A 17,631-nucleotide genomic window follows, 5' to 3' on the forward strand; every position below is an offset into this window, starting at 1 on the left:
CCTCTTAACCCATATGATTGTGTTTTGATGCTTTGGAGCGTGTGGTCCTCCTCTTTGAAAATCGGTGTGGTCCTTACTAGATGCCTTGCATTCAAGGGAGAAGATTTTTTACAGTTTGAAAATCCTAAGGACGATGGAAGATTCTTTCTGCTACTTTGCTCTAATCATGTTTATGAGTTGCCTTTGGCTCAAACCTTACAGCTGCGTTAAGTCATTGTTCGGTAAAACTGCCAATGTAGAAACTTAAATCTAAGGGTATTAGAACTGAAAATACTTGATATTTTCATTGTTAATTTCCTAAGACCCTCTTTATAGTCTCTCTTGCTTGTCAACTATACAATTAACTTAGGTTATGTGACCAGCTTGCTCTAATATTCTTTAAAAATCACTGTAAAATATAGAGACTTTGGAGTAGTAATTACAGAAGTAATGGGGAACTGTAATTATTTTAGCTGTTGCATTTTTTAATTTGTCAATATATCTTTGTAGTGTTCAGATTGTGTTTTACAAACCTCAGGTATGAGGTGGAGAGCTTGTCCTTTAAAAATGAGTATTGGTGTATAGTAAGTGTAGTAATACGAAAAGCTTGGTATTGTACATGCTTTGGAAGCAGTGAGAAAAAAAACAGGGTAGTCAGCTCTTGAAGATCCATTGCTGTAGCATTAAAATAAACAGGAGACTAAGCTTTGGTGCAATTCAAAAACAATCTCAAATAAAAACATAGTGGCAGCATAATTGATGCAGATCTATGTAAATAGTTATGGTGAATTAGAATGTGGTATTACTGAATGGACTGCTCAGGATCTTAGTAACTAAAAAAGACTGAATACCCTGTTTACCAGGAGAAATGTTCTTTATTCTGTACCAGTTGCTTTAGGTTATTAATTTGAGAAGCTTATCATTTTGGATCATTAATCATCGTAATTAGAGAAAGATTTAGTGAGCTTTAGTGTAGTTCTCAACTAGATTAATAGATGTGTAAACCAGTGTTTATTAATATAAATGAAGTAAATTAGAAGCATGATGTTATAAAGATGGGGATGAAACTTAAGGAACTCTTCTGGATTCTCCCAAAACTCCCATTAATTGAAACACGTTGTTCTCCAGTAGTTTGCTTTGTTTTGTTTCACTCTTTTGTTTGTTTGTTTTTGTTTTTTTTCCCTCCTGCACTAAAACTGCTGTAGTTAAGCCCAGATAAGCAGCCTAGGAGAAGAATGCATGCAGTGAAATCTAACCATGTTTACAGTTACTTAATATCAATAGATTTTTGTATTTGGGTGGAGAAGGGAGTAGAGAATTTAGCAGCCATGGGAAGTTGTACATTTTTATTTTTTTACATATTCTTATCAGCATGATCATGTCTTTTCATTCATCTGGAGGCTCAGAGCCAGGATTGCCAGCACATGCAAGATTTTGTGTGTATGGAGACTCCTACCCCAGTGTGGCGCAACGGTTATGAGCATTGCCACTCTTACTTCTAAATAAGAAATACTGTGCACATTGATGTCTCCTTGATGCTTCTGCCAGGTAGGGAGACTGAATTTTCAGTCTGCTAAAGATGTGACAACTGCATCTATCTCTGGCTTTACTTCAGACAGGAGGTGACGTATGATAAAGTGTAGTGTAGAAGTGAGAGGTTTTCCCCAGCTCTGAATTTTTTGTATCTTTTTTTTCGGGAGGGCAGTTGCCTTTGTAAGTCTGGATTTTCCTACTCTGGGGTTCGCATGGCAGATAAATGATGGCTTATAACAGGGTGTCCCAGGGTCCGGACTTCCTGCTGACCTTTCCCTGGGGTTCTGGCATGAGTTCTGTGGATCTGTTTGTGCTCCTGTGCCTTGGAAAGGGAGATTTCCAGACAGTTTATTGAATTTGTGTGCTGAAGCACCTTCTTTTTGAGCTGTGTCTGTAGTTAAAGGGAAAAACCTCAGATTTCTTTAGGATTAACATCAGTTTCTCATTTATAAACCTAATGTTTCATTGCTTACAGAAATGTGAGGTTCTCCTGAATGTCTGTTCAAGCCTTGTAGATTCTGATTCTAGTTCTTCTGTTCCCAAATTATTTTTTTTTAAATTAGGAAGAAAATGTTTTTTAGAAGATTAAAAGACTCCTGTTACCAGAAGAGTCAAAATGTCTATAATTTAAAAATCTTCAGGTGTGTTTAGCAGCTGGAGGAAATCTGCATGCATGTGCATGTCTTTTCCTATGTCCAAAACCCCATGAACTGATCCACAGATCCCCAAGAGCTGTCAGCAATTTCTTCTCCAGTGAATTTTTTTCCTCTTAATGGTATTCCCAATCCCAACCAAATGAAAGACTTTGTTTTTTTTTTTTTTTCAACACGGTGGTTCTTGACCTCCTTTCACCTTCTTTAGTTTAGGTACACAGGAATAGCTCTGTACTGAAAATCACATTGCAAATCTGAATACTTTCAGAAAACTTCAGAGCTCTCTCTAATAAAAGAAAAAAAGTTCAAGGAAGGCAGCAGTTGCCTTATTCATGTGCTTTGAATAGCAATTTCTAATAATGCAAAATACTACACGGCAAATGTAAAGAAGATAATTTCCTATCCAATCCAGCCTCCTGGTTACAAATCACCTGACAGAAATACCATAAAGAAGTAGTTGTGACATGCCCTCCTCTGTCACTCCAGTTATTCCACAGCAGCTTTCCAGTGAGCAAGTTGGGAAGTAAGACCGGCTTTCCAGTAGAAGCTCCTTTAGGGTAGGTGGTTTCAGTTTTGCCTTGCTTGATTTAAGTAAGACAAGCCTGTTTGCAGTTCTGAATTCTTTTGGAACGTGTCTTCACATGCAACTTTTCATACCTTTCTGGATCGTCTTAAAAGAAATCTATACCTGTAGTTGACCTACTTAGTCTATGCAGTTATTCCACTTTGTAGGATGTGTGCACAAGTTGTTCTTGTCTCTGTTTTTTTTTTTCCCAGCTTGGCAGTCATTCTTTTTTAAAAATACCATATGGTTGGTAATGGGAACTTAAGTTCAATATTTCTTTTGTTAAAATTACTGGCCAGAAGAATGGAGGCAGAAATCAGACTACCGCTTTGCAGAATCACAGCTCTTTCACTGCCTTCTCAGAAACCCTGCTGGATTAATTCAAATGTTTTTAATAGCGATGAGTAAGGCAAACGGAGTCCTGCTGAAAGCAAGTGAAATGTCAGGAATTGTTGGTTCTAGTTAAAAATGCACCCATTTCTCACCAGAGCTTCATGCTGTAGCATCTTTTTATCTATGAATCTACTAAGATACTTCCAAGAGATGATGGCTATCTTGTGCCTAGTTGTTATCTGTTGTGTGGTGCCAAATTTACTTGTGTTTCTTCCTTCCTGGCTGTAAAGCTGCAATATTATTTAAAGCTCTAGTTTTCAATCTACATAAATTGAGTGTTTCTGGATTCTGAGTGCAAATATGTAGAGCGTATTCAGCCTTGTAAACCCCTGTATGCTCTGTGATCTAGCAGAACTCATTAACAAGCTAAAATTGAAGGATGTAAATAGCTTTCCTGAAGACACTTTGTTATTTGGTGTTTGTTACTGGCTTAGTACTGGTACTCTTAACATACTGTATTATCTGTCCCTAAATCGATATAATTAAAATTCAACAATGTTCAACTGCTAAATATAAGACTTTTTTTTTGGTCAAAATTGACTCTTTTTATTTGTGATTAAATGCTTGTTAGTATAGGAAAGAATGTTAGTATAGTAAGTATATACAGGTTATTATGCATCTTTACAGAACACTGAGAACAGATTGTAGATGTATAATATAAATATAAAATTTTTCAAGCTACATACAGTAAATGTTTTGGCGATATTAAGGCATGCAGAGGGAGAACCAATAACTGCTAACTTCTTAGCTATGCAGATTGCTATATGGCATCTAATACTATCTAGTGATTTGGTTATAGCATCTTTGACCCTGATGTTTTGCTTTCCATTTTTCTTGTAGATGTTACTTTGGTAGACTTGCCCTAATAAATTCTTCCCTGTGTTTTCCAAAGCGTTGCTTTGCCCCTTGGCTATCATAGGGAAACAGCTGTGATTTAAGACATCATCTTTGCTATTAACATCAAGTGGCTGCACAACAGCTATGAATCATCTTTATGAATGCGTTCTGACTAAATCATAGGACTCATTAGGTGTGGATGGATGGATATCTGAGAAAGTGATATAGGTAATAGACTCTCTTTTCAGATAATGAAAAAGTTTTCACCTTCACTTTTCTTTATATGCTTGCCTTGGAAATGGTGTCTTTCTAATACAAATGCCTGCAAATACACAGCTGAAAATGAGTCTATCACTGTAAATCCAGTTATATGCAGAAGACTGATTCATATGTTTGAATAAATGGTAATTATTCACAACTGGGGCTTCTGTAGCAGAGTGTTTTATCAGACAAGAGCAAGTTAAGGTGGTTTTATTATTTGCTTTTTTTCTTATTTCATGTTGGAAGTTTTCTGGCATCTGATGATCAAGAAAGAATTGTCCCTGATGTTCTCTGAGGATGGTGGGGAAATTAATGAATCACACAAGCATGTGCAGAAAACAAATTTCCTGAATTTCTGTTTTACTGAAACAGCTGTTTAAATAGCATGTATTCTTTCTGCATGTGGTCTGTATGGGAGAGTGTTGAATCTTTTCTGTATCATTCATTTACTTCAAGGAAATTATTTTATTTTTCCTCAGAAAAACCCAAAGATATATAAGCAAATTACCTCTTGGCCAAGCCGTATCTCTTAACCCAGCAAATATACCTCTTCCTTCCCCCAGAGGAGCTAGGTTAATCTGCTAGTTTTGATATTTTTTTCCTGTAATCAGGTATTTCATAGTTGCTCTCCAAATAATAATTTTAGTTTGATAAAGCTTTCAATTTATTTGCTTCAGAGAATGGTCATTTGACAGCACCCCCCAGATCAGTCTGAACATTAGCCGCCTCAGGATATAAACTCATTAGAAGCACATATTCAGATTGATTGGATGGATACTGATGGTGATGATGATAATAATTGCATTATGGTAGTGCCTTAGGATCCTAGCTGTAAATGAGGTTCTCATTCTTGTAGGTACAAAACTACGATACTCTCCAGCCCTGAAAGCCTTCAAAACTAGAAGTAAAATGAGAAACACTGAGAGCTTGAATACAACAAATCCTCCCTTCCTTCTCTTTTAATTAAAAAAAGATTAAAAAAAAAAAAGAAAAAAGAAAAGGAGACCTCGTTGCCTCTTTGGATCCCAACCAGATATGCCAAATTCTGTTCTTCAGTACATTTGAGAAAAGCAAAATATCTGTCAGAACACTCATGCAAGACACTGTCATGCAAGAATATGAAGTTTTGCCCTCTGATTTGTGCTAAGCAGTTAATAAAGAAATGAAATAATGAAAGATGCAGGTTTCAATGGTAGTAATGCACATAGTGCTAGTAATAAGCGGGGAGCACATATGCCTTTTTGAAGGATGAGCTGAGGTTTATACCGAGCTATTGCTTTTACAGTCAAGCAGATGTCAGTGGGCTTGTTTTACAGGATATCATGATATATGAAACTGAAGGCGTTTGAGTAGTAAAAATTACTCCTGTCAATTCGTCTTTGTGTATGGGACTTTGATATATCATTCACAGCTTAATTATATTGTCATACTTGAGAGATTAAAACAAAAGTCAGGTTGACTCTTGCTTAAACCTCTCTCTGAAATAATGCTGGTAGGTAAAGGGGGAAGAAATCCATAAGATCTATATAAAATTCCATTATAATGTATTGTGCCATTAATAACCGGTTCCTTCCAAGATGCAGTTTCACATACTGCAGTTAGAGAGATATTCATCAGCTATCACTCACTACACAGAGCACAAGCAACTAATACCAGACGTATCAGGGAAAAAGCAGGACACTGGGAACTGTCCTTTGTACAGGCCTTGGAGTGGTTGGAATGTGGGTTGTCCCGAACCCCAGTGGAATTAGGGCAGCGGAACAAAGACACAAATCTGTCAGTGCAGGTTTACAGGCCTGACAGTAAAAAAGTATTTGATAACTCCATCCAGGAAGTCTTTGCTGTCACCTTCACTGGCTTGGAGATGGTTACCTATCTGCAGAAGGGAACTGGTGGGTGGTGGGGGCCAGGGCCTTTTAGCTGCTGTCCAGAGGGTACAAAAGGGACTTCCCTGCCCACCAAAGGGGTCAGAAGGACTTTTGCACATCGAGCTGGTCTCACTTTGTTACAAAGAGGGCATGTGATTTTGTGTTTGCCTATTAAATGGCAAGCTACAACTGACAAAACAACCTGTAATCAAAATAAATTGCAGTATGTCATTTGGGCATGCAGGTTTTGGGGCTTAATCATTATCAAGTACATTGATTAAAGCAAAACTGATCAAAACTCAAAGGAGAATTTTATATGTTCTCAGACTCTTCTGTGTTTGGGTATTTTATCTACATAAAGTGGGTTGCTATTATATGAAGCTGTTCATTGAAGTGAATTGCGCATTGGTACCTAGTAAAGGTGTACATGACATCCAAAAAATCTGTGCAGTTAAATTAATGTTGAAATTTTTCAAGGCATTGTATTTGGTGTATTGCTCCTTCACCTTTTGTTTCTGGATGATACTGTAATGCATATACGATTTAATTGTTGTACTGGTGATTACTGCCAGGTGCTGCAAAAAAATAATTAAATACTAGACAAGTTACTGTAACTTAGGATAAAGCTGTTCACGTGGGTCATTGTGTTATTTGTTGCATGTTTTATATACATGGATTCAAGTGATTGGTTAAGTCATGCATTTCATTTATTTAACGACTTCCTGCTGTGGCTGTGATTTTAACCATGGGTGGCTTTCAGAGTGGCAGCTTTGGAGGCAGCGAAAGGCTGTTTATCTTTGAACTTCAGGATGAGAAGGTAAAGGTGTGCACAGGCAGAGGTGCTGGTGGTGACACTGACTGATGTGTGCTTGGTAAAAATGGCTGTCAAGGAATTTTTAATTGACAGGGATCACTTTCAAACACTGTGGAGCTTTTTTTTGTGGATGCAAAGGTAGAGCTGCTCCATATTCACCTGTGTAGGCATGTGGCAAATGCTGACAGTGCACTTTATATGTACGTTAGCAAGTAGATTAATGAAACATCGGTAAAAAGTTCAGTCATACAATCCTTTTTTACTTGCTTTACCATTATAAGGTTAGATTGCCTGTCACATATTATTAATCTTAGCTTTCAAACTGTACCAATTCGGTGCCTCTGTATTTCTCTTCTGTAGCTTAGTTTAATGAAATTGTTATTGCTTCCTTCACATACTAAAGAATCTATGTAATAAAACAAAAGAAAGAAAACCTTATACAATTCCACAGCTACATGAATATAATGAAATGGGTTTGAATCTAACGTTTTCAGATATTTGCTTTGCTAAAACAAATTCTTTCCATGCATGTGAAGTACGTGTACACTTTAGGCAAAATTTAGATATTTTGGGAAAAAAAATCATTTAGTATGCTATAATTTTGGAAGAATGCTGCCATGAACTGGTATATTGCCACAAATTGCTTGTACAGTATGTGGCATGTATAGGTGAGAAAGCTTCTGATCAAAGGCAGAAAACAAATCTTCAGGATCAAAATTTCAGCAGTATAGGACAGTGAAGATTTACTTTTTTTTCCTTCCCCATTCTGAGACCCCTGTTGAACTAAGGTAGATCCATGATTTGATACTTAATATATAATCAGAGGACCTTGTCCTAGATAGAAATCTCTTTGTAGTTATTTAGAATTGGCCTGCAGCCCCTGAAGGCACAGTGTAAGTTCATGTAAAATACATTTAGAGATGTGATTTGGGTGCATTTAAAAAAAAAAAAACAACTGAATTTTTTGCCATTGCAGTTAAAGACTTGTTGAGAATAGCTCTCTTCCTGAAGAACTTTTCACAGAGGTTCTTATCTCACTTTTTTAATTGTCTAGTGCAGTATTTATGTACAAAGATTCCTGTTTCTTTTCCGTAATAACTTTATGTAGGATGCTGCTAGATACTGTTGTTCATATGGAATTACCTGGCTTGACTTGGTCATACCAATGCTTTTTGGGTGAGCTTTGTCCATCTGACTGAAACATAATAAATCAGTAGATTTATTTTTTTATTATTATTTTATTCTGTGTGGGTAATTTGCTTTTTATAAAAGGAAGAGGTGGAGTCCAGTGTTGTGTGGTGATGGCTGGCATGGAAGCATTTTCATTCCTTTAGAAAAGCATTTGCTGGGCAGGAGACCAGAAGCAACAGTTTACCTACTGTTACTCTCTCTGTGGAATATTTAATATTCTCTGTTTGGAGAGATTTGCTAATAGAGTGGTTTGCCTGAGTAATTAATGTCTTCTGAGGGAAAAATAAACAGATTTATTGATCTGTAGCAAGTTGTTGATATTTTTCACTTTCTCTCTGTATGAATTTATTATATTTTGCAATATATTATTACTAATATCTTAGTGCATAAATATTACAAATAAATGCTTCTAATGAACTTGAAGTTGTCTGTGTCCACTTTTTGGCTGAATGATACTATACTATTTAGCAGACATCCTCACATTTTCCTTTTGACTTCTAAATGAACATTGCAGCAGATTCAGTTTAAAGATTAATTTTCTTGCAAGAGGGTATGGATATTGTGTTCTTAAAGCAATACAGGCAATCCGGAAATGTGAAAGATGAGGAGAATCCAAGGGTAGTATTTGCATTGTTGATAGATAGACTGTGTCAGAAAGTTCTGCAGGCAACTCATCTGCAAGATAGGGGGTTCTTTCAGGTGCTCATTTAAATACTTGGGCCTTTGTTTCTTCACTTTCTGTACCCCAGTGAATGCTAATACTGCCTGCTGCCTTGAAGCATAATTCATATCACACCATTGCCCAGCTTTGCTGGTCCTTGCATGCCCGTTTAGGGAAGGTGAGGAGGTTGCACACATGCAGGTCTGCTTGACCCCTGGCTGTTCTTGGCTGCTCCTGGGAGTGAATGGTAAAAGATTGGAAAGAATTGAGTTTGGTAGAGCCCTTTAAATTCAGTTGTTCTATCAGGCACAGGTGGAGGAACTTTGGGACTAATTCACCCTTGAAGAAGTGATATCTCTGTGTATTTCTCCTCTGCCACACTGACTTTTTCAGTTTTTGTTAGTTGTGTGTGTGAAAATGATTTTAAATGTCTTCATATATGTAAGTTACTAATTTAATAATTCTCTAAATATTTACAATCTTGTATTGCGTTGAAAAATTTTAGTACTTCCTGGGTTTTGATTTCATTCTTTAGTTTTATTTTGTAGCTGATTATGTTTAGTTACTTGAAGAAAATCAGTAAGCTTTCAGTAAGCTCCTACTAGTTCTAGATCTTAGTGTTGTAATCTTTTTGATGGTAGGACTTCCTTGCTTTGCAGCCCCATAGTTTTGGTTTTTAGGTAACAATGAGGTAACTTATTAAGTAATAAGATGAGTTTACGTGTTATAAGTAATGTGTTTGATTGTTTTGATGATGAATGATGTATTTCTCCTGCTGTATGCGATTTCAGTAGAAACTTTTAAGCCAGTATCATTAAATATTTCTGTGGTGATATTGCAGGTTCTCGACTTGCTCTTATTCCTGAATCATAGAATCATAGAATAGTTAGGGTTGGAAAGGACCTTAAGATTGTCAAGTTCCATCCCCCCTGCCATGGGCAGGGACACCTCACACTAAACCATAATTTGCCCCGTAAGTTTCCTATGTGCAAATAGTCTCTCTGAATTTGCCTGTGCCAGGGGAAATGGAGGTAATAATCTTCCCTCGGATCGCACCTGATATTTAGCAATATTTTAAGATATAGAGAGAACAGATTTTTTGTTGTCTGCATATACTTCTAAATTCCTGTGCTTGTAAATTGCTTAGAGTTGCTACAGTGAATTACTGCACTGTATAATACTTCTTCTCAGTGGTTCAGGAAGTTTTTTTTATGTACATGCTTCACTTAAAGAATACTATAACATTAATCAGATTTATTTGAAAGGTATTATTAGGTTTTGTATACTCTGTACTGAATAGTAGCGTATCCTTGGTAATGATTACTCATAAATCCTGCAATTATTCAAAGAATAGCCTCATGATTAGAGTAGCATTGACTGTGTTATCCCATGTTATTACAACAGTATGGAAGCATTTTCATAATAACAAGGGATTTAATTTGTGCGAAGACTTATTTGCAGAATACTAAACACATTGGTAACCAAGGCATTTGAATTGTGAATTACAGGCACCCAGAGTATTATCAGCTAATTAGGTACTGGAAGGGCATATGTACTGTTAGCGAGGGCTGTTCAACTTCCAAACACAGTTGTTTTCCAGTAGTAAAATGGCCGGAACAATGTTTATAAGTTTTATGTGACTTTAAGTATGTTTTATTACCTTCTGTGAACAGTTTCTAAAACATATTTTGAGCAGTTTTCAGGGAACAGTGCATGATTAAGTTTTGCAGTGAAGGTACAGATCTATATCTAAAAATTGTGCAGTAAAGTTTACATCGGTTGTCACATGGTTTAAATATTTAATCTGTTTCCAGGAAAAGCTTTTCTTCTTTTTTTTTTTTCTTAACCAGCAGATGTATTTTCTCAGGTGTTGGGAAAGTATCAGTGTAGGTTGATTGGACCTGGTGAAGGAGGAGATGCATTAATGGGAGCCTGATCCCCTGGGGAGTTCTTGATTATTAATCTGCCGGTTTAAAATTCCATCTGTAATGTACTAGTCAAATGCTTGTGATAGTTTAAGCTTTACTGTTACCCTTAAACCTGTACAGGAGGAGGTTTTCCTCTGAAATGTGGTTGGTTTGTTTGTTTGTTTGTCACGCAGCTGTTAATTATGCCTAGTGATATATTTTGTTAGTTTTTCCTTCCTTCCAGGCCAGTGTTTTCTGCAGACTTCTTTTGCTTCAATTCTGTGATATTTTATTGTCTGTCTTCGCTGCTCCTCACTTTCTGTTGAAATTCTTGTCATAAATGGTAGCCCACACAAGTATCTTATCTTGTTCAAACCTTTTATTGTTTATGACCAGTCAGCTGTCAAACCCCTATGTTTGGTGGTACTACAGAAGTTCTCATTGCTAAAGGCAGAGTTTATTTTTCCATGGAGTGAAACACTTTACCATATAAGAGTGATGTTGAAAGTAGATAAAAATACAGTATTAATGCTTTGTGGAAGAGGAAAACTGTTGCTAAGCAAGACAGTGTGGATTATCGTTTTGTGAATAAATGCCTTTGTCTTTGCAGGTGTTTGTACAAAGCACAAAGGTGGCTCTTCTTGCCCAGGGGAGCACAAGGCAGCACGAGTCATCCTTGCCCTTTCAGGGGTGCAGGAGAGACAGTGAGTGTACTGGCTGGAGAGATGTGTATCTCTCTCCTTCCTGCTCAGGGCTTGACTCTGTGGAGCCAGCTAACTAAAATGAGGGCCAGCTGAGAAACTGCCTTCACCAAAGCTATGCTGTGTTCTAAGGATGTGATTGTTAACGAGGTAGAAGGCATCAACTGCAGAGAAGTTGGGGTAAGGGAAGGAGGAGAGCACATCCTTCTTGTTTGCTTCATAAACCAAATGTATCTGGGCCTTATGCAGTCCAGTGCTGGGAAAAGTCCCCAAGAGCAGTGGTACTGCATCAGGGCTGATAGTTGGGGTTGAAATTCTGTAGTGTTTTTTTTTTTTTTTTTCCGAAAAGGGCTTCTTCTGAGAGGGACTGTGCAGTAGTAGTGCCTGCATACCTGTGGTGGTGCTTAGGCCTTGTCATCTCATTAAAATGCTGAAGCTTACACTATGCACTTACTCTAAATTGTAGATATATTAAGGTAACAGTCCAATTTTGTCCTTCAGTATGTTTGTCATATGATAAACAGACAGTGAGGCACTGGAATGGGTTGCCCAGGGAAGTTGTGAATGCTCCATCCCTGGCGGTGTTCAAGGCCAGGCTGGACAGAGCCTTGAGTGACATGGTTTAGTGTGAGGTGTCCCTGCCCATGGCAGGGGGGTTGGAACTAGATGATCTTAAGGTCCTCTCCAACCCTAATTATTCTATGATTCTGTGATTCTATATCTGTACAACAAACTGAAAAATCTCAAAATGGCAGAGTTAACTCCTCCTTCTGCTGGTGGTGTGATAATTACTCATTTATTTGAAAACAGTATCAGGAACCCCGTAATTCCCCCTTCCTGACCCAGAAAAGGCTTTTTCACCTATTAGACCAAGTTGTAATGCATACAGTGTTTATGGGAAGGTAGATTTCACAAGTACAGCTGAAGGTAAATGATGGACTGTTATGTTGTGAAATTGTGCTTGCTGGCACACCTGACAGAGCAAGGATCTTGCTGATTTAATGGTTTTATGCTCTTCCAGCTGTTGGTGTGCCAGCCTTTCAGGCATTGTGATACAATTTACTTATCTAATATCTGTAATTAATGTGTGAGCGCAGTATCATTTTAAAGACAGATGATGATGAACAGCAATAAGGAGTTTTACTTCTGTTATGTATTGTACTCTTCAGACAGATTATTGTTAAACCCAGATGGTTTATGACTTTTTGATAATAGCGCAGTGTGTTTTATTCTTGGTATTAATTAGAATTATATTTTATAAAGCAGAAATTCATTCTGTCCTTCATTAAGTAAGTTAAGAATCACACTATTTGGCTGTTCAGGATTCTAACAGTCTTTTCTTTTTTAAGAGTTGTGTAGAGGGAAATTCAAATTTATGTTCTGTATGTTGCTAATCTGGTACAGGCAGAATTAGAGGGGAGAAACGTTGTACGCTCACGGCTCAGCATATAGCTAGAAAATAAGTCCAAGGCCCGTGTACTTTTACTGGTTTGGTTGAAGAAGCTATTAACTAGTAGTACAAGATAGTTTTAAAAGACATTTATTTACTCACTAACAGTGTTTTCTTACCTGAGAAAGAGTTTAATCATATTGGCGGGAAACAGAGTTGATGTACTTTTAACATCAGATGGTACAGAAATAGTGATTAGAAACCATTTGCCTACAGTTTAGAAGACAGAAATTTAGATTAAGCACAACTGAAGCATTACTTAAATCTAATACTGTTGAATTCATGGGGAAAATCTGCTGCTGTAAAATTAATATTATTCCCCATTTGCAGTTATAAGCAGGGTAAAATAATGTCAGTAAAATACTAGTGTAAAAGTCATCAGTATACCTTTTTCTCCTTTGTACCTGAAGCAAGCATGCTTCACAAAATGTCCTTCTCCTCTGTCATGTTGCATGCTCTTTGACATTCCTGATCAAGAAAACACTCCAGATTTAGCTTTCCAAAGGTAAGGAAGTGAGATCCCAGCAGTCAAAAGCCTGCTTAGAACAAAATTTCACAAAGAAGGGAATGTGTCTTTCCCAGTTGGTTTATAGTCTTTAGCAGTAATGACAGAGCAGCCATAGTCTGGGAGCTGTTTCCTGAAAGAAATGCAAAAAAACCTCAAATTGTGCATGGTTGTTTTGCTCTCCTGCCAGGATTCTAGTCTGGGCATTCAGATCATTTGGACTTGAACTCAGGTTGACTTTTCCCCTTGTTCCTTTCCCTCTGATTGCCATAAATCATGGCTAAAAGAATTACTTGGGGAACTTGACTCTTCTGTGGATGCTCTTGTATGTTGTACTTAATACTCTTTGCAATGTTAAAAAAGTAGCTTTGGGGTTTTGTTTTGTCTGGGTGGGAGTCATTGAGAGAGAGCACTTGCTTGATAGCACTTGCATTCTCATTTAATAAAGAATTCATTTCTGATTCATAGCAAAATGTTTCTAACTGCCAAAACCAGCACAAATTAGTTCAGCCTCTGAACTAAAAATCTGTTAGTGCCTTCTTTATTTTGCAACACCAAAATAGGGACTGTGAGGTTACAGATTTCAACGCCATCTTTCCCAAAACTGTCGGCGGCTCTGTTAGAGGAACCTTAACAGAGTCCAGCCAGAATTTATAGTTACCTTTGCTAGCAGAAGTCCCATGGTCACATGGTGTCTGATAAAGCTCATCAAATTGAATTTGTATTTCCTGCTTCCAGCAAGATCAGATGTTGCCTAATGTACAGTTAAACCTTTGTATTTAACATGCTTATTTCTTCTCCTTTTCTCAGGACTGGGACATTAGGCTGGTTGGTCTCTTTTCCCAATTTCCAATTAATGAGCAATGAACTGTCTCCATTTAGGCCAGATTCACTGAGGTAGGCAGGTTTTTCATGTCTGTTTAAACTCCCCACTTCCAGTCCCAGTTCGGGAGATGGATGCTTGTGTGCATCTGGGCTAAGCCTCCTGCAGTCATTACAAGAATTGCCGATTTGCTGAGAAAAATAGCATCTACTGGAGTGTTAGAAGCTTCATCATCTAAGTACAGAAGTATGTCATCTTTCTAACACCTAATTTATATTTAGTTACAAGGCTGTGCTGGGGTGGTTTGTGTAGGCTGAAGTTTTGCCACAAAGGCTTAAAAATTAAGAGGTCTAATATTGTGGTAGCTTCGTGACAGATGTGCTTAGACTTGGAGTGTCACTGCTCACTTAGCTGCTAGGCAAGTAAGTCTTGATGTAGTCTGTCGAAGGACTGGCCAAGGTGCATGCAAGACATTTCTGGTACCATAGGAAGAAGGTACTGATTATGTGATTCATCTCTTACTTTAGCATATGTGTGAAACAATTCCTGAGAGAGCAGCAGTGCATCTAACAGGTTTATATACATGATCAGCATACCAAGAGCTGTTCAGTTACTGTGGGTTAGCAGAAACACAGTGACAGATGATGTTCAGACAAAACTTACCTGACTTGGCTTAACCTGATGCGAAAGAGGGCTTTGCTAATGCAGGTTACTTCTTTACCTTGCATTTTATGAGCCAAGACCAAGTGATAAGAGAGTTACTGACACAGTCTCCCACAGCATCCTCACGGCTAAATTGAGGAAGTGTGGACTGGATGACCAGGTAGTGAGGTGGACTGCGAACTGGCTGAAGGAGAGAAGCCAGAGAGTTGTAGTCTATGGGGCTGAGTCTAGTTGGAGGCCTGTAACTAGTGGAGTGCCTCAAGGGTCAGTACTGGGACCGGTATTATTTAATATATTCATCAATGATTTAGATGAGGGAATTGAGTGTACTATCAGCAAGTTTGCTGATGACACTAAGCTGGGAGGAGTGGCTGACACGCCAGAAGGCTGTGCTGCCATCCAGCGAGACCTGGACAGGCTGGAGAGTTGGGCAGGGAATAACTTGATGAAATATAACAAGGGAAAGTGTAGAGTCCTGCATCTGGGCAGGAACAACCCCAGGTTCCAGTATAGGTTGGGGAACGACCTGCTAGAGAGCAGTGTAGGGGAGAGGGACCTGGGGGTCCTAGTGGACGACAGGATGACCATGAGCCAACACTGTGCCCTTGTGGCTAAGAAGGCCAATGGCATCCTGGGGTGTATTAGAAGGGCGGTGGTTAGTAGGTCGAGAGAGGTCCTCCTTCCCCTCTACCCTCCCTGGTGAGACCGCATCTGGAATATTGTGTCCAGTTCTGGGCCCCTCAGTTCAAGAAGGACAGGGAGCTGCTGGAGAGAGTCCAGCGCAGGGCAACCAAGATGATTAAGGGAGTGGAGCATCTCCCTTATGAGGAAAGACTGAGGGAGCTGGGTCTTTATAGTTTAGAGAAGAGGAGACTGAGGGGTGACCTTATAAGTGTCTATAAATATATAAAGGGGGAGTGTCACGAGGATGGAGCCAGGCTCTACTCAGTGGCAAACAATGATAGGACAAGGGGTAATGGGTGCAAACTGGAACACAAGAGGTTCCACTTAAACTTGAGAAGGAACTTCTTCTCAGTGAGGGTGACGGAACACTGGAACAGGCTGCCCAGGGAGGTTGTGGAGTCTCCTTCCCTGGAGACATTCAAAGCCCGCCTGGACACATTCCTGTGTAACGTTATCTAGGTGTTCCTGCTCTGGCAGGGGGATTGGACTAGATGATCTTTTGAGGTCCCTTCCAATCTCCAGCATACTGTGATACTGTGATACTGTGTGACACAGGATAGGGGAAAGGCGCAGGGTCCTCAAACATACTGTGATACTGTGACTCAGTTGATATCGGCAATATATTAATCTGCCTGAGGTCTGACTATGCTGTGTAAATATCTTTAGTATTTGCACTGTACTATACATACTTGCATACTAATGTGTGACTTCTGAAGGTCAGATTTGTGACAGATTATTATGCCTGTGAGCATAGATACTAGTACAAGTAAAAGGTAAGCAACACAAGCAATTTTAACAGTGCTGACTTTTTACAAACTAAATGATTTTTGTGTGCATGGAAGTTCCATTGCAATAGATATTGTACACAGGCAATAATCCTGAACTGAGATGTGCTAGCTTGCTAATGTCAAGGCTTTCTGTTGATGACATCTGTCATCCTGTTAAATAGGAGACCTTTATTATCTGTCTGGTTTGGTGATTTAAATCCGTGAAGGACTTGCTGTCTGAAAAAAACTGTGCTACATAATGCTTTCAGATAGCCTGCCAAATGGAGGCATTTGTTTTTATGTTTAAAAATGCACTGCTGTGATAAAGAGGTGCAGTTGTTTATCTGTGTGTTGCATTTATTATGGAATTCCTTTAAAAGGAAACAAATTATTTCATTGTTCTCATCTACCAAAAAATACCAATTAGCATACCAGACTAATTAATCTTATAAAAACTAACAATTAAATACAGCACACTTCCTTGCATAGGAGCACACAGTGCTGCTAAAGGTTACCATTTAGCTGTGTACCTCCATTTATTACACTTTCTGAAAAAAAAAGAAAAAGAGGGGGGAAAGGAGGGGTTGAGTTATGAGAACTCAGTTCTCTCTAATGCTTAATAAACTTAACCTTTATCATGGTATTGAACTTGATGATCCTGCATGAAAGAGGAGTGCATGCTGCTTTAGCGGCATTTGTGCTGACTGTTAGTTAATCATTTTTATTTGCTTTATGGATACCACATAGAATATTTATTAAAATTCTTCAGAGCATAGTAAATATGAGAAGATATTAAAGCAGCAGAGTAGGAAGGATTGCTTCTATGCAAGGAGAAAGGAAGTGGATACAAGTGACTGCAGCAGATGCGTGTTGATTCCAAAAAGATACATTCATGAGCACTCTTCTTTGTGTCTGATTCTGGACATACTTAAATTCTTAACGTGTGGACAGAGCTTCCTGTTTTATCCACGGTTCTGCACTATAATAAATAGTTAACATTTTACATAACTGAAAAGACATACTGACTTTTTTCTGCTTTTGTGCTCATATTAGGAAGCCTGCAGAAAAAGTCAATTTGAAAAGAAAGAAAAAAACATATAAAATATAGTACTTTTACAGAGGGGTATTCTCAATGCCCGTCAATTTTTTTTCTCTGATCAGGTATCTTTTATTGCTGCGTTGTTAAGTATCTTTTCTCCAGTAGACTGTAGTTCTTCATCATCTATGGTATGCTAAGTTGCTTTAGGAGATAACTAGAGAATGATTTTTTTTTTTTACTACTGATCCCAAATTAGTGCCCAGAAACTCATAGACTCCATAAGCATTTCTAATGATCCATTAAAATCATGCTAACCATGATACATTGTAGGATGCTG

At 38.2% G+C, this 17,631-nt stretch overlaps 1 protein-coding gene across 16 annotated transcripts in view; it reads left to right on the forward strand.

Annotated features, from left to right (window-relative positions):
* The window catches only part of NAALADL2 (N-acetylated alpha-linked acidic dipeptidase like 2), a 489,547-nt gene that overhangs the window by 172,460 nt on the left and 299,456 nt on the right, over positions 1-17,631 (forward strand). Inside the window, exon 1 of one of the 16 annotated variants that reach the window (XM_062603428.1) lies at positions 9,110-9,196. The exons of 14 other annotated variants lie outside the window; for them this stretch is intronic. The gene's annotated coding sequence lies outside the window, so the exon portion shown is untranslated. Of the gene's footprint in view, positions 1-9,109; positions 9,197-17,631 lie in introns of those variants that run through there. One more of the 16 variants, XM_062603421.1, reaches the window with a different exon arrangement.

This window comes from Pezoporus occidentalis, unplaced genomic scaffold (assembly GCF_034315485.1).
Source record: "Pezoporus occidentalis ecotype Australia unplaced genomic scaffold, CSIRO_AGI_Poc_V1 ctg8, whole genome shotgun sequence".
Classification (NCBI taxonomy): domain Eukaryota; kingdom Metazoa; phylum Chordata; class Aves; order Psittaciformes; family Psittacidae; genus Pezoporus; species Pezoporus occidentalis.